Genomic DNA, 25,927 nt, shown 5'->3' on the forward strand with positions numbered 1-25,927 from the left:
TGTTAAAGATATTCCTAAGTATTTTATTATTTTGGTGCTATTATAAATGGAGTTTATAATAAGTGGAGTTTTATTAATTTCATGTTTGGATTGTTCATTGCTAGTTTATAAAAATATTGGTCTTATATCCTGCATCCTTGCTGAACTGGTTTATTCTAATTTTTTTTAATTGATCCCTTAGGCTCTTTTATATACAGGAAGACACTGTCTACAAAAAGAGAGGGTTTTACCTCTTCCTCTTCAGTCTGGTTGTCTTTTGTTTTTTCTCCTTTTCTACTTGCCCTAAGTGGAACCTCCAATACGATGTTGCATGTAAGTGGAAAGAGGGGACATCTTTGTCTTATTCCTGATCTTAGAGGTAAAACATCCTATCTTTCATCAAATATAATGTTAGCTCTGGGTTTTCAAAAATGTTCTTTGTCAGTTTGAGGAAGTTCTCTTTTATTCCTAGTTTGTTGAGTTTTGGGTGTTGAATTTTGTCAAATCATGTGTTTTTTGCCACTTATTAATATGATGTATTCCCTTAATTGGTTTTCAGATGTTAAACTAAATTTATACTCCTGGGATAAATCTCTCTTGGTCATGGTGTATAACATTTTCCATATGTTACTAGATTCAGTATGCTAGTATTTTGGGGGGAGGATTTTTGTGTATATTCATAAGGAATATAGATTTGGAGTTTCCATTTATTCTAATGTCTGTGTCTGTTTATGGTATTTGAGTAATACAGGCCTCATAGAGTTTGGAAGTGTTTCCTCCTCTTCTAATTTCTGTAAGAGTTTGTAAAGAATTTTTAAAATATTTGTTAAAATTCATTAGTGAAGACATCTGGGCCTGAGGATTTTTTTAATGGAATGCTTTAAAGTTATTAATTAAAATTTTTTCTTATTATAGGTCTATACAGATTTTCTACTTCTTTTGAGTTTGTCTCATTTGCTTCTTTCTAAGAATTTCTCAATTTCATCTAGGTTTTGTAGCTTGTTAAGATAAAATTGTTCAGAGTTTTCTTTTATAATCCTTGCTATTGATGCATGGTCAGTAGTGATGTCTCCTCTCTCACTCCTAATTCTAGTAATTTGAATCTTCTCTCTCCTTTTTTTCTTGGCCAATCTAGTTAAAGGTTTGTCAAAATTGTTAGTGTTTTCAAAGAACTGACTTTGGGTTTTATTGATCTTTCAATTTTTTCTATTCTGTATTTCATTTGTTTCAATTCTAACCATTATTATTTCCTTTCTTCTGCTTTTTTTGTGGGGGAGGGTTGTTATTTTTCTAGTTTCTTAAGGAGAAAGGTTAGGTTACTAATTTTAGTTTTTTTTTTTAATATAGGTGTTTCCAGCCATAAATTTTCCTCTTAGCACTGCTTTAGCTGCATTCCGAAAGTGTTGGTATGTTGAGTTTTCACTGTAATTTTTCTGAAAATGTTTTATCACTTCCCTTTTGAGTTTTTTTTGACCCCCTGGTTATTGAGGGCTGTGTTGTTTAATTTCTACCTACTTGTAATTTCCTTTTGTTGTTGATTTCTATTTTAATAACACTGGGATCAGAGAACATACTTTATATGATTTCAATCCTTTTTAGTTTATTGAGACTTTTTAATGGCCTACCAGTCTATCCTGGAAAACGTTTCATAAATAACTGAGCAGTATGTATGTATGTTCTGATATTGTTGGGTGGAGTATCCTATAGATATCTGTTAAGTCTAGTTGGCTTATAGTGTTGTTCAAGTCTTCTTTTTCCTTGATCTTCTGCCTCATTGTTATATGCATTATTTAAAGTAGAGTATTGACATCTTTAACTATTACTATTACACTGTCCACCTCTTACTTAAACTCTGTCCGTGTTGTCTCCTGTAATTTGGGTCTCTTTTTTGGATGCATCATCTTTATTATAACTTCCTGATTAACTGACCCTTTTAGAAAATGTCCCTCTTTTTCTGTAGTAATAGTTTTTCTGTTTCAAAGTTTGTTTTGTCTGATATTAGTATAACCACAGTAGCCCTCTGTTGTTTACTGTTTCTATGGTATACTTTTGTCCATCATTTTACCATTGACCTATTTGTACCTTTAAATTTTAAGTTTGTTTCTGTAGACAGCACATAGTTCAGTCAAGTTCTTCTTTTTTTAAAAAAAAATCCATCTGCCAATCTCTGCCTTTTAATTGGAGCATTTCATTTATTTATATTTAATATAACTTGTGATAAGTTAGGACTTATATCTGCCATTTTGCTCTTTGTTTTCCACATATTTTATGTCCTTTTTGTCCCTCTCTTCCTCTATCACTGCTTCTTTTGTGGTAAATACGTATGTTTTAGTATACTACTGATATTTTAATTCCCTTTTTTTTTTTTTTTTTTTTTGTGGTGCATGGGCCTCTCACTGTTGTGGCCTCTTCCATTGCGGAGCACAGGCTCCGGATGCGCAGGCTCAGTGGCCGTGGCTCACAGGCCCAGCTGCTCCATGGCATGTGGAATCATCCTGGACCGGGGCACGAACCCGTGTCCCCTGCATTGGCAGGCGGACTCTCAACCACTGCGCCACCAGGGAAGCCCCCTTCTTTCTTTTAATGTTTATATCTATATCTATATCTGTGTATATCTGCAGTTAGTGTTTGTCCTGGGAATTAAATTATCATCTTAATTAACTTAAATCAATCTAGTTTGTATTAATACCAACTTAATTTCAGTGGTATATACAAACTTCACCCCAATTAAGCTGTTTTCTCCCCACTCCTTTGTGCTATTATTATTATACACATTGTATCCTTTTTATATTATGAGCCCATCAACACAGATTTATATTGATTGTTTTATGCAGATATCTTTTAAATCAGAGAGAAGAAAAGCATTTCAAGCTGATTTTTACCTTTGTATTTACCTTTAGTTTTTATTTATTTGTGTGAATTTGAGTTATTCTTTAGTGTCCTTTCATTTCAGCCTGAAGGATTGCCTTTATTATTTCTTATAGGATGGGTCTGCTAGCAGTGAATTCTCTCAGTTTTTGTTTATTTGAGAATATCTTATTTCTCCTTATTTATGAAAGAGAGTTTTGCTGAATATAGAACTCTAGGTTTACAGCCTTTTCCTTTCAGCACTTTGATTATGTTATTTTACTTCCTTCTGACCTCCATGATATCTTTTTTTTTAAAATAAATTTATCTATTTATTTATTTTTGGCTGCATTGGGTCTTCATTGCTGTGTTCAGGCTTTCTCTAGTTGCAGCGAGCGGGGGCTGCTCTTCGTTGTGGTGCGCAGGCTTCTCATTGCAGCACGCAGGCTTCTCATTGCAGTGGCTTCTCTCGTTGCAGAGCACAGGCTGTAGGCACACAGGCTTCAGTAGTTGTGGCTTGCAGGCTCCAGAGCTTGGGCTCAGTAGTTGTGGTACATGGGCTTAGTTGCTCTGCAGCATGTGGGATCTTCCTGGACCAGGGCTCGAACCTGTGTCCCCTGCATTGGCAGGCAGATTCTGAACCACAGTGCCACCAGGGAAGTCCCTTTCCATGATTTCTGATGAGAAAACAGCTGTTAATTTTGTTGAGGATCCCTTGTACTTTATGAGTTGCTTCTCTAGTGGTGCTTTCAAGATTCCTTCCATCTTTGGCTTTTTTTTTTTTCATCTTTGGCTTTTGATAGTTTGATGATTCTGTGTCTAGGGTGAATCTACTTGAATTTATGCTAGTTGGAGTTTATTGAACTTCTTGGATGTGTAAATTAGTGTTTTTCATCATACTGGGAAATTTTTAGCCATTATTTCTTCAAATATTCTTTCTGTACCTTTCTCTCTCTTCTCCATCTGGGACTTCCATCATGTGTATGTTGATATAGTAGATGGTGTCCCACAGATCTCTGAGCCTCTGTTCATGTTTCTTTATTCTTTTTTCTTTATGTTCCTCAGACTAGGCTATATCAATTGACCTATTTTCAAATGTAATTCTTTCTTCTGCCAGCCCAATCCTGCTGTTATACCCCTCTAACAGATTTTTCATTTCAGTTATTATACCTTTTAAATATAGGATTTATGTTTGGTTCTTTTTTTATAATTCCTATCTCTTTTTGTTGCTCTCATACATTCCTTTAGCTTTTGATACATGGTTTCCTTTGGTTCTTTGAACATGTTTATGATAACTGATTTAAAGTCTTTGTCTAGTAAGTATAACATTTGTGTTTTCTCACATTCTATTGACTACCTTTTAGCCTCTGTCCTTTCCTGTTTCTTTATGCTTAGACTTTTTGTTTGAAACTGGACATTTTAAATTACATAATGTGGCAATTCTGGAAATCAAATTTCCCTCTACCCCAGGGAAAGAGAAGAGGGCCTTCTGTTTGTTTAGTGGCTCTCTTGGGATAATTCTACAAAGCCTGTATTCTATGTCATTTGTAGCCACTGAAGTCCTTGCTTGGTTAGCTTAATTCCTATCTTTTTATTGATATTCTTTGTGTAAATTGGCTATTATACAAAGATAGTCTCAAATGCTGGGACCAATAGGTCTTCTTTTTTAAAAAAAATATTTATTTTTGGCTGCATTGGGTCTTTGCTGCTGTGCATGGGCTTTCTCTAGTTGCGGTGAGCGGGGGCTACTCTTCATTGCGGTGCATGGACTTCTCATTGCGGTGGTTTCTCTTGTTGTGGAGCACTGGCTCTAGGCACATGGGCTCAGTAGTTGTGGCACACGGGCTTAGTTGCTCTGTGGCATGTGGGATCTTCCCGGACCAGGGCTCGAACCCGTGTCCCCTGCATTAGCAGGCAGATTCTTAACCACTGTACCACCAGGGAAGCCTTCAATATGTCTTTATGAAGGGGCTCTGTGTGTACGTTGAGGCATGTCTTTAGTGTTCGGGCAGGCAATTTATAACTCTGCCTGAGCCTTCATTTCTTGCTTGCTCAAAGCCTCATGGTCAGCCAGAAGTGAGAAATTATGGCCTTCTTAAGTCTTTCCTGGACATGTGCATAGTTGTAAACGTTTGTCCTTTTGGATTCCAAGAAATATGTCAGGTCTTTTCAAAGTTCCTCCATTCTTTCCTTTTAAGTTAATTGGTGAGTCTCTTGCTACCTCCACCTGGTATCACCACCTTAGGCAGTTGCCCTGTTAAATAATTGCTGCTGATTGCTTTCACCAAATACTCTGTGGATAGGGCCAACTGCACCAAATAAGCACTGAGTCAGGTCAATTAAAGACAGGCCCTGAGAATGGAGCTTCTCCATTAAGCTGCCAGGCCAGTCACATAGTGAAAATTCCCTGGGTATAGGGTGTTATGAGGCACTCCAAATGCTTTTTTGCGCCTCCATTTTTGCGAGGCCACTGGTTTTTACAGCTACTATGGCAGCAGGGCTGTTAGTTTTCCAGGCTACATATATTCTCCAGTGAAAACACATGTAAATATATTATGGTTAATGGCCCCCAAAGAAATTCTGATGTAGGTTGGTTCTAGTCCCCAAAACAGCACTGCTTAGCTCTTAATGATCATATATAGATGATCTAAGTCAGCTTACTTATTGTATATAGACAATCTAGGTCCACATGTTTATCAGAATCCCTGGAGGGCTTGTTAAAACACAGATTGCTTGGCCCCACTTTCAGAGTTTCTGATTCAGCAGGTCTGGCATGGAGCCTGGGAACTTGCATTTCTAGCAAGTTCTGAGAGGATATTAATGCTGTTGTTTGGGTATCACATGCTGAGAGTTTCTGGAGGATGGGGATATTTTCCCACAAGCACACTTCTAAGATACTTTCTTCTATCATGTTGTGATGCTTAGGGAATGCATAGTACCATATTTACCAACAAACTAGGCTCCTTTTTCTCTTTTTTTTTTTTTTTTTTTTTTTTTGCGGTACGCGGGCCTCTCACTGTGGTGGCCTCTCCTGTTGCGGAGCACAGGCTCCGGACGCGCAGGCTCAGCGGCCATGGCTCACGGACCCAGCCGCTCCGCGGCATGTGGGATCTTCCCGGACCGGGGCACGAACCCGCGTCCCCTGCATCGACAGGCGGACTCTCAACCACTGCGCCACCGGGGAAGCTCCCTCCTTTTTCTCTTGATAATGTTCATTCTACAGTGAAATTGGGGCCCCGTTCCTTGCTGCACTGAAATTGTAATTGATCTTTATAAGATTAACCTGAATTACACAACAGTCAAGTGACAAATGTTATTGGAAGCCTGATTCTCATTCAGTGTTTGTTACTATGCTAAATGAATGAATTGTTGAACTTTGATGTCTATTTTTAAATGTTTGTGAATTTAAATTTGTTACTTTTTTTAAAGCCAGTGATTGAAAAACTCTCTTGGCTTGATTAAAGTTATCATGGCCACAAAATGTATTGTCTGAACGCTTTTGAGAACACTTCTGAGAATGAAAGGGAACCTATTAATAATTTTGCTGGGTAAAAGATGTAAACTGGGGTTGTCCCAGCTAAACCAGGTATATTGGTCACCCTAATTTTAGAAAATAAGGTATAAAATTATTTTTGCATTTCCACAAGTTTGATACTTTGGATTTAATTTTACACTAGGGTTAAAGTTCTGTCAATATTTCTTTCCATTTATCTGAAGAAATAATAGAAAGCTTTTTGTTAGTAAGTTACTTTTCAGAAGAGAAATTAAAAAGTCAGAAAATAAATTAAACTTTAAAAAGTTTCATATTTACTTATTTTTATTCCAGACTGTTGTCTGCGTCTGGTTTTTGGTGACATGGGGAAGCTCAGCTCTAATTCTAAATATTAGAGAATTTTTGTTTAATTTCCATTTCTTACAGGTTAATCTTTTCTTTTTAAAGTAATTTATAAATGTTTGTTTTTATACCTGAGGTATGTGAGCGCCAACTGAGAAGTGTTCTGGTTTATTGAATTAAATTAGTTTTCATTCAAGAATTTTAAAGAATTTTTTTTCTGACAGAATTTAAAGATGAAGATTAATGTTTATATTCAGTCGGGACTGCGTAGTCCGCACCCGGGGAGCGCGCTAACCGGAGGGCAAACGGCCGGAGCGGTTCCCGGGTCGCGACTCTTCAGGAGTCTTCTTCCTCATGGATGCGTCAGGGCCTCCAAGCCTCAGTATTTGTGAGGGCGAAAATGCCATCGTCCAATTAAAGTGCAGAAGTTCAAGAACTCCTTGCAGACGATTCGATCACAGCTGAGAGCGGGTCTTGCAGGAAGCCAAGAGAAGTCAGCCAGCGTGAGCAGCCGCGGAGGAGGACCAGCCGGGTGGGGTCGACCCAGACCGGGGCTCGTGGAGCGCGCATGCGCGGCGAGGGGGCGGGGCCGGGGCGGGGCTGGCGTGGCTTCCCGAGCGGCGGCGGCGGCGGCAGCGGCAGCGGCAGCGGCGGCAGCGGTAGCAGCGGTAGCAGCAGTAGCCGCAGCCGTAGCCTGGGCGGCGGGTTTGGCGCTGCAGCGCTGGAGGCAGGTTCGCGGCTGGGGTGGGCGCCGCGGACCCGGACAAGAGGACGAGCACCTGGAGCCCGGCCGCAGCCCACGACTTTGCGACCCAGCGGCGGCGTTGCTGCTGCGGGGCTCGGGCGCGCGGCCCGGCGGGAGCGAGGACGGCGGGGCGGCAGGGCGCGGGCGCCGCGGGCCGGGACGCGCCAGGTAGGTGGGCCGGGCCGGGCCGGGGGCGACGCGGCGGCCGTGAGCCGCCGGGGACCGGGATGCTCCCCGGGCGGAGCGGGGAGCGGCGGGGCGCGGCGCGCATCCCGACACCCGGCGCGCCGGACGCGGAAGGCGCCGGCGGTTGTCATGGAAATCGTACAGCCTAGCGGTTCCCTGGCGGTGGCGTCTTTGGAGAATGATCAGACCCCGGCGACCCCTAGCAGGATGACGCCCCGGGCCGCCTCGGGCTGAGGGTAGCGGGCGGCGGGGAGCCGGGATGCAGGACGTGGCGCCCCCGAGGCCAGGTCGCGGCGGCTGCTTGGTGCGTCTCCAGGACTGGATCTAGTGACTCCAGACGCTGAGGCCTCGGGGTGTTTCGGGTGTAAACAGAACCGGGTAAAAATAAACAGACACCTCGGTGTAGGCCCCCATCCTCCCAAACTCTTCCCTTTTCTGCCGGCCCACCGTCCCCGACAACAGTTCTGGCATCTTTGCTTTTGATATTTTCTTTCTTTATGGCTTTGCTAGTCAATGAATTGAGGCCTGGGAAATCTGCAGGGGTTTGTGACCGTCTCCTGAAAAGCCAGTCATGAATGTGTAGGCCACAGGAGATTGAAACACTCAAAACGTCAACGGTTAATTTACGTGTTTGTGGGCGAAGGGAGCGGTGATGGGCTCGGCTCTCCCTCCCCTTGTTGCCTGCCCTCTGACATTACATAATCATGTATTCCTCCTGCCCCGACTTCATCCCTAATGACAGATCATAAAAAAATATTCCTCTGGATAAGAAAAAAAGTATAGGCGGTTGTAAAGCCCATCTTCTTGTGTTTTTGCTTTGCCACTTAATGGGTTTTGTGTTGAGAGGCTGCTGAAGAGTCGAATTTGATTTGCCACCTGCCTCTTAAAGGGGCATCTAAACCGAGGGAGTAGGCGGTGGGGTGGCAGTTTGAATGTTGCAGTGAAATTCTGCCTGATTCATCTCTGTTCACAGTGGATGGGGCGGACTGTGGGCAGTGGGGTTGGAGAGCGAACAGGCTGACTTGGATGTGAATCTTGAATATGCCAGTTGCTAACTCTGGTTCTCAATTTTCTCATCTCTGGAAGGTGAGAACAGAACCTACTTTGCTGAGTTTGTTTTGGAATCTAGATGCTGTTGGCATTGGTAAGTGCCCATAGAGTAGCTATAGATTGTCCTAGCATTAAGCCTAATTTTTCTTTGATTGAAAACAGGCTTTCTTTAACGGGAATTTTTGTCTTTGGATTTAGGCTAGGGCCTTTGTTTGGGGGGTTCTTTGCTGAAATGTTTACTTCTGGAAGAGTCAGTTCACTGGTTTCTTTGAAGAAAGTTGAGATGATGGTGCCTGTGTGGGAAGGTCAGTGTGGTTGTTGTGTTGGAGGGCTGGTGTCAAGAGACCGCGATGCTGGCAGGGGGCGGGGGTGGGGGCGTTGCGTGCGAACGGAGCCCACAAGGCCTGGTTCCCTGTGGTGTCTTGCAAACAAGCCTCTGTAACAACAAGCCAGAGTTACATTTACAAGGAGGGTTTGCCCTGAAGACAGGGCTTAAAGGAATAAATGCTGAAAAAATACAAAGAGAAAGGAGGGCTGTATTTCTACTGAGCTTGGTGGTAGAATTAGTTGTACTAATTCCACTAGCCAGTTTACTTATCCAACTATTTTTCATTAGGCTTATGCTGTCTCAGAGGGTTTATCTGCTCAGGTGCAAGTCCTGCCTCCCAGCTAGACGCAAAGTCAAGGGTAGACATTATAACTCATTGTTTTTGGAAACTGGATATTTTGTTGTATTGCTGTTAATGCCATTAGTAAGTAAAAAAAAAACCAATTTAAGGGAAGGATGAAATCAAATAATATACATAAGAGGTTGTAAGCTGTAAAGCTCTAGAGAGACAGGTTGTGTACGATAGAACTATTGACTGTTCAAGTCCTGTTCGCCAGCTGCCTGCCTGGGAGCATTCTCAGCCAGCAAATCTGCAAGGGCACCAAAGGAATGGAACCAAAAGGGTGTGGGACAAACTGATCCCAACCCCCATCCCATGGCTTAACATTTCAAGAATCCAATAAGACACAGTAGAGGGGGAGACTTTGGACCAAGACTGTTTTATCCTGGTTTCTTACGAAAAGCTTCTTTAGAGATTATGTATTCCAGGAAGGGCCCTGTAGCATCATCAGCTACGCACAGTGTCAGGATGCTGTGGCTTTCACTGAGGGAAAAATAGCACAAATTTGCAGTGAAGAAGCCTTGATTATGTTGTTGCTGCTTCTGTGGAACTTGGTTAAGGAGCTAGTCTTGAGAGATCCTTCAAAACAGCTTTTTCCGGTGTCCTGGAACAGAAGCTCTGTGAGGACAGCATATTCTAGGGAGACCAGTATTAACACCAGGGTAGGCCTGCTTCATTTTGTCTCTCTGTGCTTTTAAGGAAAATACCATTGTGAACTTAATCCCCAGGAATTTACCTGTATTTTTCTATGCATATGCATACCTTGCTCTCTTAAAAAAGTTTTTAAAAATATATTATTTCAGATTCACTGAAAAGTTGAAAGAATAATCCAAAGAGTTCCAAGATGTCCTTTACCCAGATTCTCCAAATGTTGACATTTGGTTTATCCTCTCTCATATTTGTGTGTGTGTGTGATTACTTTTCTCTGAAATGTTTAATGTTAAGTTGCAGACTTGATACGCCTTTACTGCTAAATACTTTATTGTGTATTTCATAAAAACAAGGACATTCTCTTACAAAACAACAGCATGATTATTAGAAATCAGGAAATTAAATGTTGATGCAACACTATTATTTAATCTACAGGTCTTTTTTCAGATCTTGCCAGTAGGCCACTTTAGAGCAAAAGGAAATCCAAGATTCTGTGGTGCCTTAAACCATCCTGTCTCTTTAGTCTCCTTTAATCTGGAACAGTTCCTGAATCTGTCTTTGTATTTCATGACTTTGACATTGACATTTTTGAAGACAACTGCCTGTGTTTTGGATAATGTCCCTCCACTTGGGTTTGCCCGTGGTTTCCTCCTGCTTAGATTCCTATTATGCACTTTTGGCAGGTGTGGCATGGGGTGGTGCTGCAGCCGTCTTAGCGTATCTCACGGTGGGAGGCATATGCTGTTGATTAGTCCCATTCACTGGTCCTGTCATCACTTCATTAAGATCCTGTCTGTCAGATTCCCTCACAGAAAGTTACCATTTTTCCCTTTGTTGTTAATATGTGTCTCATAGTAAGATCACTTGAGACTGTAAATATACCGTGACTCCTCATACTTTCACCCACTAGTTTAAGAATCCATTGATGAATCCATTTAAGAATCCATTACCCAGATCAGTTATGATAGTTGACAGATGGTGATTTTCTAATTCCATGTTTCTTTCTATGCTTATCAGTTGGAATTGTACTAAAAGGAAAAACTTTACCTTCTCCCTCATTTGCTCTTTGGTTTATGTCTCTACACTCATGAATGAATTCCTGCTTTATGCAATAGATTATAGTTTGTTAGGCTCATTGTCCATTTTTCTGCTTAAATTGTCCCAGACTTGGCCTGCAGAAGCCCCTTCCAGCTGGCCCTCCTGTCCTTTTGATGTGGCCTCATCATCTTTGAGGACTTCTTTACTTTCTGGCACAAAACCTCCAAGACTCAGCTTGTACTTTCCAGCCCTGGAATCAGCCATTTCTCCAAAGAGTCCAAGTTCATTTTAGTGGAGAATGATCCTGAAAGACCCAGATCTGGGTGCTAGGTGTGCTCGTTGCCGCTTCTGGGCCTTTTCAGCGGACAAGTGTTCTTCATTATAAGCATAAATGGAGACACATCATACAAAATTTTCTCTGATTTACTTTTTAAATTTAATGCTATGTCCTGGGGACCTATAGGCACTGACCTGAAAAGTTTGGTCTGTATTCCAGAGTGAGGGCGTACTGTTATTTACTTAACTGTCCTTTATTGATGGACTTCTAGGTTGTTTCCAATATTCTACTCTAAGAACAGTGGGGAATCTGTGAACCACATCATTGTCAACACAAATATTTCAGTCTCCTAGATCCCTAGAAGTAGAATTTCTGGGTTAAAGAGTAGTATTAAATGGATAGCTTTGCCACATTGCCCCCCCCCCCACCGCCCCTTCCAAGAAGCTTTATCACTCTATGCATTCATCAGTGTGTGAAATTGCCTTTTTCCCTTTAATTTGGCCAACACTGAACTGAAGAGTATAAATCTTGTTAATTTTTGCCAATCTAATGGATAAAGAAGACATTACTTTTTAAATTACCTTTTCCAGATTACCAAAAATATTGAAAACCTTTTCTTGCTCGTTTATATTTTAGCTTCTGTGAATAGCCTGTTCATACCCTTTGACCATTTTTTCTTATTAGGTTATCTTGCTGGGTTGTGGAAGGTAGTATAACTTCGGACTTGATTCTCGGCAGCCTTTGATGTCTTCTTTAAGGCTGATGCATTTTTCATCCTAAAGGAGAAGGAAACTAACATATTCTGAACACCCCTATGTTGCAGGCCCTGGGCCAAGCGTCCATATGCATTCTCAGCAAGGTCCCGGGAGAAGGCCAGTGGTGTTGAGGGGGAGGCTGAGGTGAGACATGATTAAGGCACCACCTGGGAGTGATTGTAAGTGGTTGAACCGGGATTCAGACCCGGGTCTGTCTGGATCTAGTGCCGTCTCCACGAAATGACATAGCGTCCTTCACAGGATTTTGTAATGAATGCTTTACGTGTCAGTGTGGACGTGAAAATCAGTTACCTGGAGTCCCCAGTATCAACAATTTCTGTGTCCGTAAAGGGCTTTTTTACTCGGTCCTGCTTGGTGAGCATACACATCTCTCAAAACCATCTATTTTCTTCCTGGAGCTATTGTGGACTCTGCAGTCAAACTTCCTGTGAGCCTCCGACTAGCTGTGTGACTTTGGGCGAGCGGCTTCATCTTTCTGTGCCCGGTTTTCTCACCCGCAAAACTGGGCTGATGGCAGCAGCAAACCCAGGGGCTTTGCTGGGGGCTTGAGTGAGTTAATACACGTCAGGTGCGCGCAGTGGCGCCTGATGCCTGCTGAAGACCCAGGGAACGTACCTTAGGAGGAGTCTATATGGAAAGCACGTGCGGGAGGCCGCGTGGAGCTAGCGCAGCCTCCTCTGGTTGGGTTTAATCTCTTAACCATCCCTTTTGTCATAACCCGGCCGGGAAATGGGAACCCAGGGCCCCTGCATGCTGTGTGCTTGTATCCTCTCTCCACAGACCTTGCTTGTGCCCTGTCACGGGCCTGCCAGCTAGCCCAGTTGGCCCTTCCTGTCTGCCCGCAGCTGCTGACCTGGGGCAGCTGAGACACTGCAGGCCTTTCCCTGTGCGGTTTGCTCAGTGGGGGTCACCTGGGAGGGTCTCAGAAGCAGGCAGTATCTGGTGGGGGAGGGGCGCGCTCTGGGGATAAAGAGGAGGTGTCCATTTTCTGGAATGGGGTCAGGAGAACAGACAGGTGTCCTCTGGCCTCCAGGAGGAGGGGAGGGGACCGCTGGAGGGGCCCAGCGACCAGCTCCCCTCAGCTCTCTTCCTCAGAGCCTGTCCCTCAGACGCCTAGTCATTCTCCTGACCTCGAGCCCCTGCAGCGCCCCTCGTCTTACGCTTGCAGGCAGGACTCTGAGGCCTCCTGAAACCCCCGGCCTCCCTCTCTGCTTCCTGCCCCACGCCTCCACCAGTGCCCTTGGATGGCTGGCACCAGCGGCCGTTACAGTAGCTGCCTGATAAGACCCCCCCCCTCCAGGACGTGGAACCCTCCCCTCCCCTGTCCTGTGTTGCTTGCATTGCAGGTGGTACCCGCTCTAACCCATGAAGTAGAGCTTTCAAGACGGGTGGCCTTGGTGTGCACATTCTGGGAGAGTGAAAGAAATGCGTTTGGGCAGGTGGGTGCTTCTGGGAGAACAGGGCCTGTTAGGAAATGAGGAGGCCCAGTTCAGGAGTCTCCCTGGGGTTACGGATTATGGGGCGGGTCAGTTGGGGTGCTTTTGGCTGCCAAGTGAGCAGTGAGGATGCTGACTGTCTCACAGACCTGGAGTCCTACTCTAGCAGCAGTTTTGAAGTTTCATCGAGGACCTAGATGCTTCACCCCAGGGTCAGCCTCCCCGCGGTTATGAGATGGTCCTTAGCGTCAGTGGGACTGCGTGAAGGAGACACGCCAGCCAGTCCCCAGCCACAGCATCTGCCTGTCCTCCCTCCGGTCTGTGGGAGCAGTGAGCATCACGTGGCCTCCCCGGGCCCAGGCTGTGGGCCGGCTGACTTAGGAGGGCTCCTCCGAGCGTGGCCCCCGGACCCGCCGCATCAGCATCACCTGAGACTTGTCCGAAACGCAGTCTCAGGCCCCAGCCAACCGACGGAATCAGAAACTCTGGGATGGGGCCCAGCGATCTGTTGCGAAACAAGCCTTCCAGGTGATTCTGATGCAAGGTCCATTTGAGAATTGCTCCCTTAGTCTAATCAAGACCACCCCCCACTCCTCAGCTGGTGTTTCCGGAATCCAGAGAGGACAGTTCCCAGAATAGGCGGACGGGAGGGAGAAGTTGGGAGGTCAGCCCACAGCGTCAGCCGAGGGGCGTGCAGCGTGTTTAAGGAGCCTGTGGGCGGCTTTGCCCTCCTTGGCCCCCTGCCCCAGTGTATGGGCCCAGCTGAGTGTCCCAGCTCCCATGCCCGCAGTCTCTCCAGCCCCTCTGAGCGGGGCCCACGCCCTCCCTGCAGGACTTGGCACTGAAGGGGCCGCGTTGGGAGCACCAGCCCCAGCTTCTCTCTCTGGCCCAGAGGGGATGGAGTGCGCAGGCCCTGCTGACTCACTTTCCTAAGCCGGTCCCTAAGCGTGTTCAGGTGTGTGGGGTTTGCACACGCTGCTACTTCTCACTCAATTAGGAAGAAATAGAGAGCAGTGCCATTAGTAGGGGCTTGGGGAATGCTGAAGGAACGGGCCTGGAGGGACGGCAGCCTCAGGGACTATTTATAATGGCAGCGGCGTGTGACCTGCTTTATCGTCCCCTTTCGGAGGCACAGCCTCACCTTCACGTTCGGGTGAAGTAAAACAGCCACCTCCACGGTGTGATTCGTGACATCAGACTAGCCCACTGTTCCAGACTTTTCCTGGAACTGGAGAGCTGAGGTATTTCTAGATTTTCTTGACTTTGCACGGCTTGCAAGGTTCATCCTAATACATAAAGATGGTGTATGGGAGCCTCACGCTGAGTGCCTCAGCATCGGTGCTGACGGCCCAGGCAGGAAGAGCAGCCGAGGGGGAGAGGGCCTGGGGAGGGTCCAGAATAGTGTTTTCAGACGGCATTGGTTTGTGACATCAATTTGAGATTGTAACCGGCATTAAAAATATTTTTGAGGGCTTCCCTGGTGGCGCAGCAGTTGAGAGTCCTCCTGCCGACGCAGGGGACGCGGGTTCGTGCCCCGGTCCGGGAAGATCCCACATGCCGCGGAGCGGCTGGGCCCGTGAGCCGTGGCCGCTGAGCCTGCGCGTCCGGAGCCTGTGCTCCGCAACGGGAGAGGCCACATCAGTGAGAGGCCCGCGTACCGCAAAAAAAATGTTTTTGAAATAAAATAGAAAATATCCAAGTATGTTTCCTACGGGAAGGGTGAGCATTTCTTGATCCCACAGGTAGTTATTTGCACATGGTGTGTGTATGTGTGTTGTCACGGTGTGATTGTTTCTTCCTGTGGGTTTTTTTCAAAAAGTATTAAATCCGAGGGTCGAGCACGGGGAGGAGGGGGCTCTGCTGGATGTGTACGGACACGGGGTCTTTTGCCGGGGGGGGGACCTCGGGGGGTGCGTGGCCTACTCCAGGTGGAGAGCCACCGGTGGGAAACGAGAGGGGCCTTTCAGCGGTGTGGGCCGCGGGGTGGAGCTGGAGCCCCGAGGGCAGCAGGGAGGGCTCTGAACTTCCTGGTCTCACTCTGGTTTACTGTTTGTGGTGTTTGACCACCTGGGCCAAATTCTCCTCATGATGTTGGGGGTCCTCAGCCGGGCCACTCTGAGACTGGGGAGGCCGTGGCAGGGAGTGTGTTGACTTTCCAGAGGTTTAAAATTTGACTCTGGATGCCTGACCCATCCTTCTGACAGGGCGGATCAGCATATGGTGATCTACAGAGGGAGGGCGGGGAAAGGGGATAGAGGTGGAGACAGACGTGTGTCTGCGTCTGGCTTGTTTGGGGGCTGGCCCCACTGTGGCCTGTGAGCAGTGACAGGACAACTCCCACGTCGCCTTGGCTGCCATTGGGACGGGGTGATATGCATTGTTTCACGCCGGGGTTAGTCTGGTTTGTGTCACAAAGCATACGCAGTAATGGCTTTGGGGTGTCAGTGTCTGTTTTTTGAGGGGGGCAAGTTGGATTGTGGGAAGAGAAAGTGCTGGACAAGAACCTGAGTCAGCTTTCTCATGTGTAAAATGCGGAAGGTGCCTGGCTCACGGGGATGGGGACGGGTGCTGTGTGGATTAAGTAGTATGGATACAAGCAGGAGAGGTCTGGGCACTGCAGCTCTGGACCAGTGCCGGTCCAGGGAAGGTACTTTCTCGCAGGAGGTCCGGCGTCTCCCATCTCGATGTTGCAGTCTCGATTACCCTTTTTCCTACTGTGCCTCTGTTCTAAAAAGTGTATTCAAAAGGCTAGAGTGCATCCCATCTCTCAGTCCTGCCCAGGGCACCTCTGAAGGGAAATGCTGCAGAAGAAGGAGGTTTTGAGGGGCAGGGGACTGCCGGTAAAGGTCAGAGGAGAAGGATGTGGGTAGAAGTGGGAAGAGGGAAGTGAGAGGGGCCTGGGCTCATAGATGTTCAGTCAGGTGGCCACTGACCCAGCTGTCTTTTACTGACACTTTTTTTTTTTCTAAAGCACATAGAAACTTGTGATTGTGTGCAGTGGAATGGTCAGTATTTTCACGTTTCTTAGTTATTGCTTCGACTGTGTTCTGCGTACACACATGTTAAAGAGCATGATCACATTGCCTAATTGGGTGCTAATCAGATGGCCGGTAAAATGGAATCATTGGTGGAGTGTGTGCCAAGCAGTATCAAGGTGCCCCAGAATCTTCCACCCGTTGTTGCTGCTCTAGTTTGGAAGAGGAGTGGTGGGTGAGTGGATTGGCCTCGCGGAAACACCCTGCTGGTCGACAGGCCCACCTGGGGGAGGAGGAAGGCGCATTTGGGTTTTACCCCCGGCTTGCAGGTGCTTTGGGGATGTTGGGCCTGAGTTTTACCTTCTCCTTCCTTGTTCATCTAGTGAAGGTCAGTCCCTGCATTCCTGCCCCCTTGGCCCCCAATCCTGCATCGCAGTGGAATTGTGATGGTGCCTGACGGCTGCATGGGCGAAGTCTTGTGTGTGCTTGGTTTGGTGGGCCTCAGGCTCAGACATAGACATACATAAAGTCTCTTTAGGGAAGTGCTTCTTGAGTCTGTGGCCTTAGAAGTCCACCTCCTGCCTTGTGCTCTTTCACTTTCCCTCCGCTCTGTAGTGATTCAGCAGCAGCTTTCCAGAATGGAGAAGCTTCGTGTCAGAGATGCTGGAGGACCCCGGGCATGTCCGTGGAGATGGAAGCTCCCTGTGTACCCTGCAGACCAAACTCTTCCTGGTCCAAGTGGAGCATCCGGTGCCATCCCTGGCTCCTCCACCTGTGCCCCATCCCCACACCCCTACTCTGAGGCTCTTTGCAGAAAGTCCCCCAGTACAACTGCACTCTGTGTCGAAGCCCAAATCCTTGTCACTCTCCGTGGACTGATGGAGACCACTCTACTCGCTGATATTTTGCCTTGATAATTTATGCACAGTTATTGTCTGGTTCAGCTCTGGATTCTCTCTGGCAGCTTGACATCCTTCCCTGACTTCTCCACTTACCTCTCTCTGACCTCCTTTTTACTCTGTTTTTGACCTATTTTATTTCTGATTAGCCATTCCTGACCTTTTTTTTTTTTTTTTTTTTTTTTTTTTTTTTTTTTGCGGTACGTGGGCCTCTCACTGTTGCGGCCTCTCCCGTTGCGGAGCACAGGCTCCGGACGCGCAGGCTCAGCGGCCATGGCTCACGGGCCCAGCCGCTCCGCGGCATGTGGGATCCTCCCGGACTGGGGCACGAACCCGTGTCCCCTGCATCGGCAGGTGGACTCTCAACCACTGCGCCACCAGGGAAGCCCCATTGCTGACCTTTTACACAAGCGGTACATGGACTTAAAGTTATCAGTCAAAGCATAAACTGATTGAAAAGAAAAAAAGAAAGAGCTTCAGATGGATACAACTTTCTGAGTGCTGTCCTTCAAGAGGAGTCCTCCTAGTTCAGGGATCCTGCCACTGGTGAAGGTGGTCACATTCTTCATTTGTGTGTCTTCTTGAAACGCCATAGAGCCCATGAGAACAGGAACCTGTCTTAACTTGATAGCAAAAATAATCTTGGAAATAGTTGGTGTTCTACGTGTGATTTCTCAAGACTCGTGTTTTGTGATTAACATTATAGGTGCCTTCGAACGGTTATGGTATTTTGAATACCTTCAGCAGGGGGAGGAAGATCTTTGCATTTTGAGTCAACTTAATCATTCTTTAATTAGTCAAATATCTTTACCAAGCTAGGTATTCACCTCGTTGGTCAAAGGCAGAAGAAAAGCCAGCAGATGGATTGGGAAGCAGTGAGAGGCCTTGTGCAGGGTTGTTTCACTGGCTCAAAGAGAAAGAATGCTTCCTTGACAGTAGTACCGCCATCTTGGTTAAGAAGATCCAGGTTTTAAAATGAATCTCCATCAGTTCCTAACCTGGGACAACATAAGCCTTTTGCACTGGGGACTTGCCGATCAGGCTGTGACCCTGTGTGCTCTCAGGGCATCAGGTCACGCTCTCTAGCATGCAGGTTCCTTTCTCGTCGTCGCAGCAGCCAGAGCAGCCCCAGCCTCTTCTATGGCCAAGAGGGTTCTAAGCTGTAGTGGGTGTGACTCATTTCAAACAGGATTAGATGAGACATGATCAAATTCCAGGGCCGTAAATCGCCGTATCATTCCTTGGAACTGGACGTGACAGGATCTGACCAGTGTTAGAGACCCATAGGTTGGCTGTTCCATAAACTGCTAAGGGTTGTACCAGTGTTTGCCACGGCAACCAGCAGCCCATGGCTTAGACTGTGAACCTAGTTTAGTGGACTAACTGTAATGAATAAAAAGGGGCTATTTTTACCTCATAACCTGGATTTGTCTGGACTGAATATGCAAGCCAAGCTATTAAATGTTTGGGGCAGTAAACAGGAATTCAGTATATTAAGTCTTTTTGAGCTTACTACTGGGGCAGGCCTGGAAAGAGGATTGGTTAGCTTTTTTAGGATTATTAGTGTTGGCTGCGTTAGGAAGGAACTGTTTTATGAAATAACTCTATAACGAAGTGAATCTTCTTACGCTTATAAGGCCTTGTGAGAATGTACTCACCCTAGCCTGGAGCCCAGGGTAAATTTGAGAATGCTTTGTTTAAAGGTCTCTTTCAGGGAAAATGGGACTGTTAATGAACTTAAATCTAAAATAGTATCCTTCCTTATCCCCAGCTCTCAGCATTCCAGGCTGGTGACATTCTCCACCATTGGATATAAGTGAGAAATGGTAAAATTGTTAGGATTAACATCTGGTTGTGTGTAACAGAACAAATCTGAAGGAAAAGAGGCTTAAAGTAGGCATTTCTCTCTCTTTATCTACTGAGGTCTGGAGGTGGGCAATCAGAGCTTGTGCCCTACCATCCCTAAGCCCAGGCCTCACGTCCAGGATGGCGGCTAGAGGTACACCGAGCTCGTGGGCATTCCAGACACCAGGCCGCAGGAAGGCAGACTTCCTGAGAACTCCTCGTCGAGCTCTGTCCTTGTATCTTGTTGGCAAGAGCTGAACCCCTGGCCACACCTAGATGCCAAGGAGGCACGCAACCCCATGCCAACCGAGTCAGGGTCCTGGGCATGTTTCTAAGGAGGAAGGGAAGAATGGACATCGGAGGCAACTAGCGGTGTCTTGCCTGCAAGTTGTTATCTGTTTTGAAAGATGAGTTTTTGTGCTTGTTGGGAAAGTGTTGGCAAAATTTCTGTGGGGAAACTAGGCATGGGCATCTAACTAAAAACTCAAGGGCTTAAGACCTTTCTCACTTCCACATGGGCCTTCATAGTTGAGCCTGAAAGAGGTCCCTGATCCTTTTGTGCCTTCACTTCCTCATTTAAAGAACAGACATGGTAGAAGTCTAATCTGAGTTCTCAGGGCCAGTGCTGAGCTTCGCAGACTGGAGTTGCTTTTCCCCAGTAGCCCCCTTGGGGTTTCTGGACCCATGGGTGTGTTCAGAAGGCAAGGGCTGCCTGGGCGTCAGGATTTCAGGCAGAGTGTGAGATCCAGGCGAGGGCCGGTGGGCGAGATGCCCTGAGTGGGAAGAGGCCTGGAGTGGGAGGGCCTGGGAGAGGCAGAGAGCTCCTCTCTCCAGAGCCATCCTTGCCCTGAGCCTGCCACGGACATGCCCCCTCCCCAGAGGGTTGGGGGAGGGCCGGCCTCACCAGCTGAGCTGAGAGACGCCTGGCTCTGCTTGTATCTCTCCTGCCTCTTTCCCTCCTCATCCCGCTTCTCCTTTCAGAAGGGTGATCCCAGGTGCCTCGCTCTCTGTCCGACGAAAGGGATCCCATAACCAGTTTACTCTAGGTGTCAGCGCAGTTGACGGTGTTCTGCTCTTTGAGGCATTTGCATTTCACGGAGGATATATGTGCTAGCCGTGCCTGCACTCAACGCCTCTCAGACGGCCGCATGGCCGAACCAGGAATAGGAGGAGCCTGGGTCCCTCCCCGTGCCACCAGCTGCTGGGCGTAGCGTGTGTCTGCTGCACATCTGGGTGAAGCTGGCCAGGCCAGCTGCTCCTGTCACCTTCCCCCCACCCCAGCCCAACGTCTGTGTGCAGCATGCGCTTCACACCTCTCGTGTGCTCACACGCCAGTCAGGCGTGCACTTATGCCTGCCGCTTGCACACGTGTATACACGCTCACTGTGCGTGCGTGTGCATGCCCACGCACCCCTCCCCCTCCCCACCCCCCTGCAAGAGGCAGTAGCCCCCGGAAGTTGAGCTTCTGGAAGGGCCGTGCATTGCTTTCTGGTTGAGTGGAATCCCTGGGGGCTAGGGGTCTGGATGTGCATGTATTCAAGAATCTTTACCAGAAACACTCCCCGAATTCATGCTCCTAAAATCAGGAACTTCCTTTTGTGTTTCCAAAACTAATGATGAAGATCTGCTCATGTGTAATAACAGCTTTTCCTGGCCTCTAAAGACTTTTTAACTTCGCATTTTAAAAAGGCAAGGACTACCCCATGGCCCTTTCTTGTCTTCTCTCCCCGGGGGCAGCTCCGCAGGCAGTGGATGAACTGGGCACCTTTCCTGTCACCCCAGCATCCTCGCTGCCTGAGCCGGTGCTGATCTTCCAGATTGTTTTGCTGTCCAGTTCTTTCTCAGTAAAAACATAATTTGTTTTTTCATGTGTGTGGGTGAAATATTTTGCTTGCGGTAGGTGACCGTCGAACTTCATCGAACTACCTTTCCTTCCCGTCACGGGTGTGCCCGTCCCTGTGTTATTTGCGACTTGCCTTCCCGTTCCACAGGTGCCCCGGTGACCAGATGCTGCGTGTGTTTTTCAGAGGAAACAAAGACTGCTGGGACACCCTAAGTATGCAACGTGAATGCAGAAAGTGAGGCCCCTGCTGGAGGCAGGTGGTTCTGATTTCCGTGTTTCGTCTCCCACTCTTGAAGGGGCAGGCGCTGTCACGGGGTGGGCTGGGGGAGGGGAGGGTGGAGGAGGTGGGAGTCCTGGAAAGCACTGCTGCCTGTGGGAGGTGGCTGTCAGCACAGGTCGTGTGGCCCCCGGCCTGGTAACCCTTGCCAGGGACATAGTGGCACTCGGGGAACATCTGAGTTCCAGACGGCAACAGCACAGGCCCAGAGTCAATGAAGTGTGAAGGGAGCATCCATGGGGGCACAGGATATGGTCCTTGGTTAGGGACTGACCCTTGATGCTGGGGAACTAGACACCCTGAGTGCCTGGTGTGGGTCTCTCTGCCACCCCCGGCCCCCCAGGTTGAGTGGCCTGAGAGAGGGTGGGGTGGCATGGTCACTTTAACGGCGTGTAGGCACCTGTGGTTCGGATGAGGTGGGTGAGTGCTGGGCAGCTAAGAGGGAAAACAGCATCAAAGTAAGATAATCTGCTCTGGGCACCTCGAAGAGCTGGTGTGGGGAGTGCTGAGTGGCTGGGTCCCCTGAGCCCCAGGGTCAGGAGGTCCCCTTACCCTCTCCTTCCTGGTGTGTAGTTCCTTAACAGTAACTCCTTAAGGGTCTGGAGGAATTGCTTAAGAGGTGCACTTCTGCTTTACTGCATTTTATGGGGATGTTGTGTCCCACATGGTGTTCACCAGTGTGAAGATTGTTCTCAAGAGATGTGCCCAGTGAACACAGCAGATCTGGGGTGTCCTAAGACATCAGCGTCCTTCAGGGCAGGGACAATAGCTCAGTTTTCTTTCTATTCCCAAGAGCATCCTACAGTGCCTGGCACAGAATCGGTGTGTAATCAATGTTTGTTGAATGAACGAAAGAAAAAAGCTACTACGCCATTGTCAGAAGTGAAAGAAAAGCGTCAGGCTCTCCTGGGAACATAGCCCGTTACCTGGAGGTCAAGTTGGGGTTCAGTCTAACTTAAGAAAGGGAGGTGAGCCCAGAGCCCGTGGTCGTCCCAGTTAAGTTCTCAAGGTGAAACCAAGCCCGTCAGCTTGTCCCCCTGCCTCTGATGTGTCCTCGGCGCACGCCCCCTCGCCCCGCTGGCTGGAACCTAAGGCTCTTCTGCCCCTCTGGGAGGAAGGGGCCACACCTCAGGGCTGGGTCAGCCTGGATGTTTGCTTCCTAAATTTAATGAACCTAAAAGAGGAATTCTGTTTCGGGTTGTGAGTGGAATCCTAGGGCCGTTAGAGAAGCCGGGAGGATAGGGCGCACGGGAAGGGGGGGCCTCCTCCTCTCCTGGGCCTCGTGGGGAGTCACAGGGCTTCACAGAGAGATGAGCTTTGTGTCAAGGCTGGGGGTGGTGGCGAGGTGGGGGGCTCAGGAGAGAAGTGTGGGCAGGACGGGGTAACACGTCAGGAAGGGGGCTCAGGAGGGGCGGGGCCAGCTCAAGATTTGGGACATCATTCATCCCACACCGGAGTTTCTTCAGAGTTGCTTTTTTTTTTGTCGTTTTTTTTTTTTTTTTTTTTTTTTTTGCAGTACGTGGGCCTCTCACTGTTGTGGGCTCTCCCGTTGCGGAGCACAGGCTCCGGACACGCAGGCTCAGCGGTCACGGCTTACGGGCCCAACCGCTCCGTGGCATGTGGGATCTTCCCGGACCGGGGCACAAACCCGCGTCCCCTGCATCGGCAGGTGGACTCTCAACCACTGCGCCACCAGGGAAGCCCCAGAGTTGTTTTTCTTTAATATTTATTTATTTTGGCTGTACTGGCTCTTCGTTGTAGCATGTGGGATCTTTAGTTGCGGCACGCAGGATCTTTTAGTTGCAGCACGCGGACTTCTTAGTTGCGGCATGCACGTGGGATCTAGTTCCCTGACCAGGGATCGAACCCGGGCCCCCTGCATTGGGAGCGTGGAGCCTTAACCACTGGACCACCAGGGAAGTCCCTTATCGGACTTTTAAATTCTGTTTTGCTTGCATCTTATTGGTTGGTTGGTTGATTGATTGATTGAGTGAATCATTATTATCATTTTACATGACAAAAGCAGCTCCTAGGCTTCTAAATGGTCTGAGAAGGCCCTTAGATTGCAGTGTTCTTATGACCATCCCTGTGCACTAATCAGGTTCCTGGGCCAAAATTGGCTTCCTGGTCTCCGCTCAGGGCTGGGCCAGCAGGCGTGGGCACCACAGCTTCCTGAGCCCTGCCCAGCCCCGGGCCTGATGCTGGTGGCCGAAGTGCCCAACCACAGGCAGGATGTCCCCAGATCCTACAGTGGTGGCAGTGAAGCCGTGTCTCTGAAATGACAGAAATGAAACCAGCCCCAGGGAAGAATATTCTAAACCGCCTGTGAAAACTGGGCTGTGAGGGAGAGGAAGCACTGGGGTATTCAGAGCCCCAGAGATACGTGTTCCTAGAAGTGGATACAGTGTCTCAGGGTCCTCTCCCTGCGATGAAACAGCCAAGCGGCAGCTTTGGTGGCCCCCCGTTCTCCACCATCACGCTCTCCCTGGGACCTTGTGGGGTCTGTGTGCAGTGGGCGCGGAGCTGCCATGAAACATGGTCGAGCCTGTTGGCCAGAGGCTGGGGAGGGGGCTTTGGTAGTCAGCGATTACAGGAACAGGGCTTGGCTTGCGTCCGCTAAGGCACGCTCAGTCTCTCAGATTCTGGGGCTCTGGGACTCGGAGCATACATGTCCCTGTGCCATATACTGTAGTGACATAGTCGGCGGAAGACACGGATGAAGGCACCCAGTTGGGGAGGAGGGAAGTGAAGGCAGAGAGCGAGGGGTGCTGATGCTAGAGGGATGATAGGGGCTACTGCCAGAAACCAGCACAGCCCCTCCTCCATCCCCCCCTGCTGGGGTGACAGTGCCCCAGAGGAGGGCCCCCTCAAGTCCCCCATCCTTGCACTAATGTCACTTAGTGCGAGTCCTCGAAACCTGCCTGCTCTTAGCTTGATTTGACAAATGGGATGACATCCTGTGTTATGTTTTACAATAGGCATTCACTTCCATGGTTCAGAAATTATAAGGTGCAGCAGGATATGTGATAAAGTCTGCCTCCTGCCCCGTCCCCCAGCCACCCAGATCCCTTCCCTGGAGCCACCAATGCCATGTGCTTCTCATGTATTCTTCCCCAGGTATTCTGTGTACAAGCCAGCAAGTGTGTGTATGTTTTATCTGTAAATACGTTCACGTTTACCTTTTTAGTGCACCGGTGCTGTCGCGCTCCATGCTCGCTGGGGCCTCCCCTTATCCCCTGACTGTATCCTGGTACTCTCTGCATGTGGGAACAGAGTTTCTCTTTGTTTGGCCCAGCTGCACCGGGTCACCCTGCCAGGCTGTACTGTAGATTCTTTAAGCAGAGCTCTCTTGATGCGTGGTGGGCATTTTCCAGCCCGTGCTTGGCACGAGTGTGGTTACTGCCCCACCCTGTTCTGAGGGGTGGATGGAGTATCACCCTGGCTGGAAGGAGAGCGTGGGCTTAGATGACGTTTGAACATTCCTCCGCATTTCCTCCAATTCTCACCTGGCCTGTAACTATTTCTTGGTTAGATATTATTTGTAAGATATGCTTTTTAGAATTATCGCCTTCTAGTCACACACAGACTTTTCAAACGAGTCTGTAGCGTCCTGAACGAGGCTTGTCAAGGCCACCTGGACCTCAGCTGCAAGAACAGTGGCTCTCCGGGCTTCCCTGGTGGCGCAGTGGTTAAGAATCCACCTGCCAATGCAGGGGAGATGGTTCAAGCCCTGGTCAGGGAAGATCCCACATGCCACGGAGCAGCTAAGCCCGTGCACCACAACTACTGTGGATGTGCTCTAGAGCCTGCGAGCCACGACTAGTGAAGCCTGCACGCGTAGAGCCTGTGTTCCGCAACAAGAGAAGCCACCGCAATGAGAAGCCCGCACACCGCAACGAAGAGTAGCCCCTGCTCGCTGCAACTAGAGAAAGCCTGCGCGCAATAACAAAGACCCAACCCAACACAGCCAAAAAAAAAAAAAAAAAAAAAGAACAGTGGCTCTGAGGGGCACTCCTCCGCCTGGCCCACTGCAGAGCTGAGCAACAGGTGCTACAGAAGGTTCTGGAGGGACGTCTCTGACAGCCGGGCCCAGGACTGCACAGCGCCTGGGGAATCGAGCCGATTTCCAGCTGTGTTGGTGTCTGGCTGACGCTGGTCCTGGCTGTGCCCTCCCAGGGTATCAGCCGCTCCCACCATCACGCTGTGTGTCTGGAAGGGAAGGGAACGATCTGGACATGGGCACTGTACATATGGATGATTCGGAGTCATGTTGGATGGTCGTCGTCAGCTTCTAAGTCTGCCAGGCGGCCCTGGTAGTTTGTCACTGGAGTGGGTACGTGTGGGCAGGGGCGTCTGCGAGGCCCCCCTTCAGGCCCGGGAGGTGGGCTGGCGGAGGCTGCTGACACCTACCTGCCTGCTCACGTTCCCTCCCGTACATACAAGGTTTCAGGCACAAGGGGAGGGACTGTGGCCGCACGGCCCGGGGGCGCTCCAGGGAGCAGGACGCGGTGATAACCCCTCAGGGCTGTCACAGGCGTGCATCTGGGAGGCTGCGCACCAGACCCAGGTGGGGTCTCGCGGGACAGGGCCAAGCTGTGAG

At 48.5% G+C, this 25,927-nt stretch overlaps 1 protein-coding gene across 7 annotated transcripts in view; it reads left to right on the forward strand.

Annotated features, from left to right (window-relative positions):
- The first annotated feature begins 7,293 nt into the window (after nucleotides 1-7,293).
- The window catches only part of INPP4A (inositol polyphosphate-4-phosphatase type I A), a 148,593-nt gene continuing 129,959 nt past the window's right edge, over nucleotides 7,294-25,927 (forward strand). For all 7 annotated transcript variants that reach the window (XR_014295960.1, XR_014295961.1, XR_014295962.1 and 4 more), the window contains exon 1: nucleotides 7,294-7,574. The gene's annotated coding sequence lies outside the window, so the exon portion shown is untranslated. The remainder of the gene's footprint in view (nucleotides 7,575-25,927) is intronic.

The sequence above is a fragment of the Mesoplodon mirus genome, assembly GCF_964341445.2.
Source record: "Mesoplodon mirus genome assembly, chromosome: 14".
In the NCBI taxonomy this organism is placed as follows: Eukaryota; Metazoa; Chordata; class Mammalia; order Artiodactyla; family Ziphiidae; genus Mesoplodon; species Mesoplodon mirus.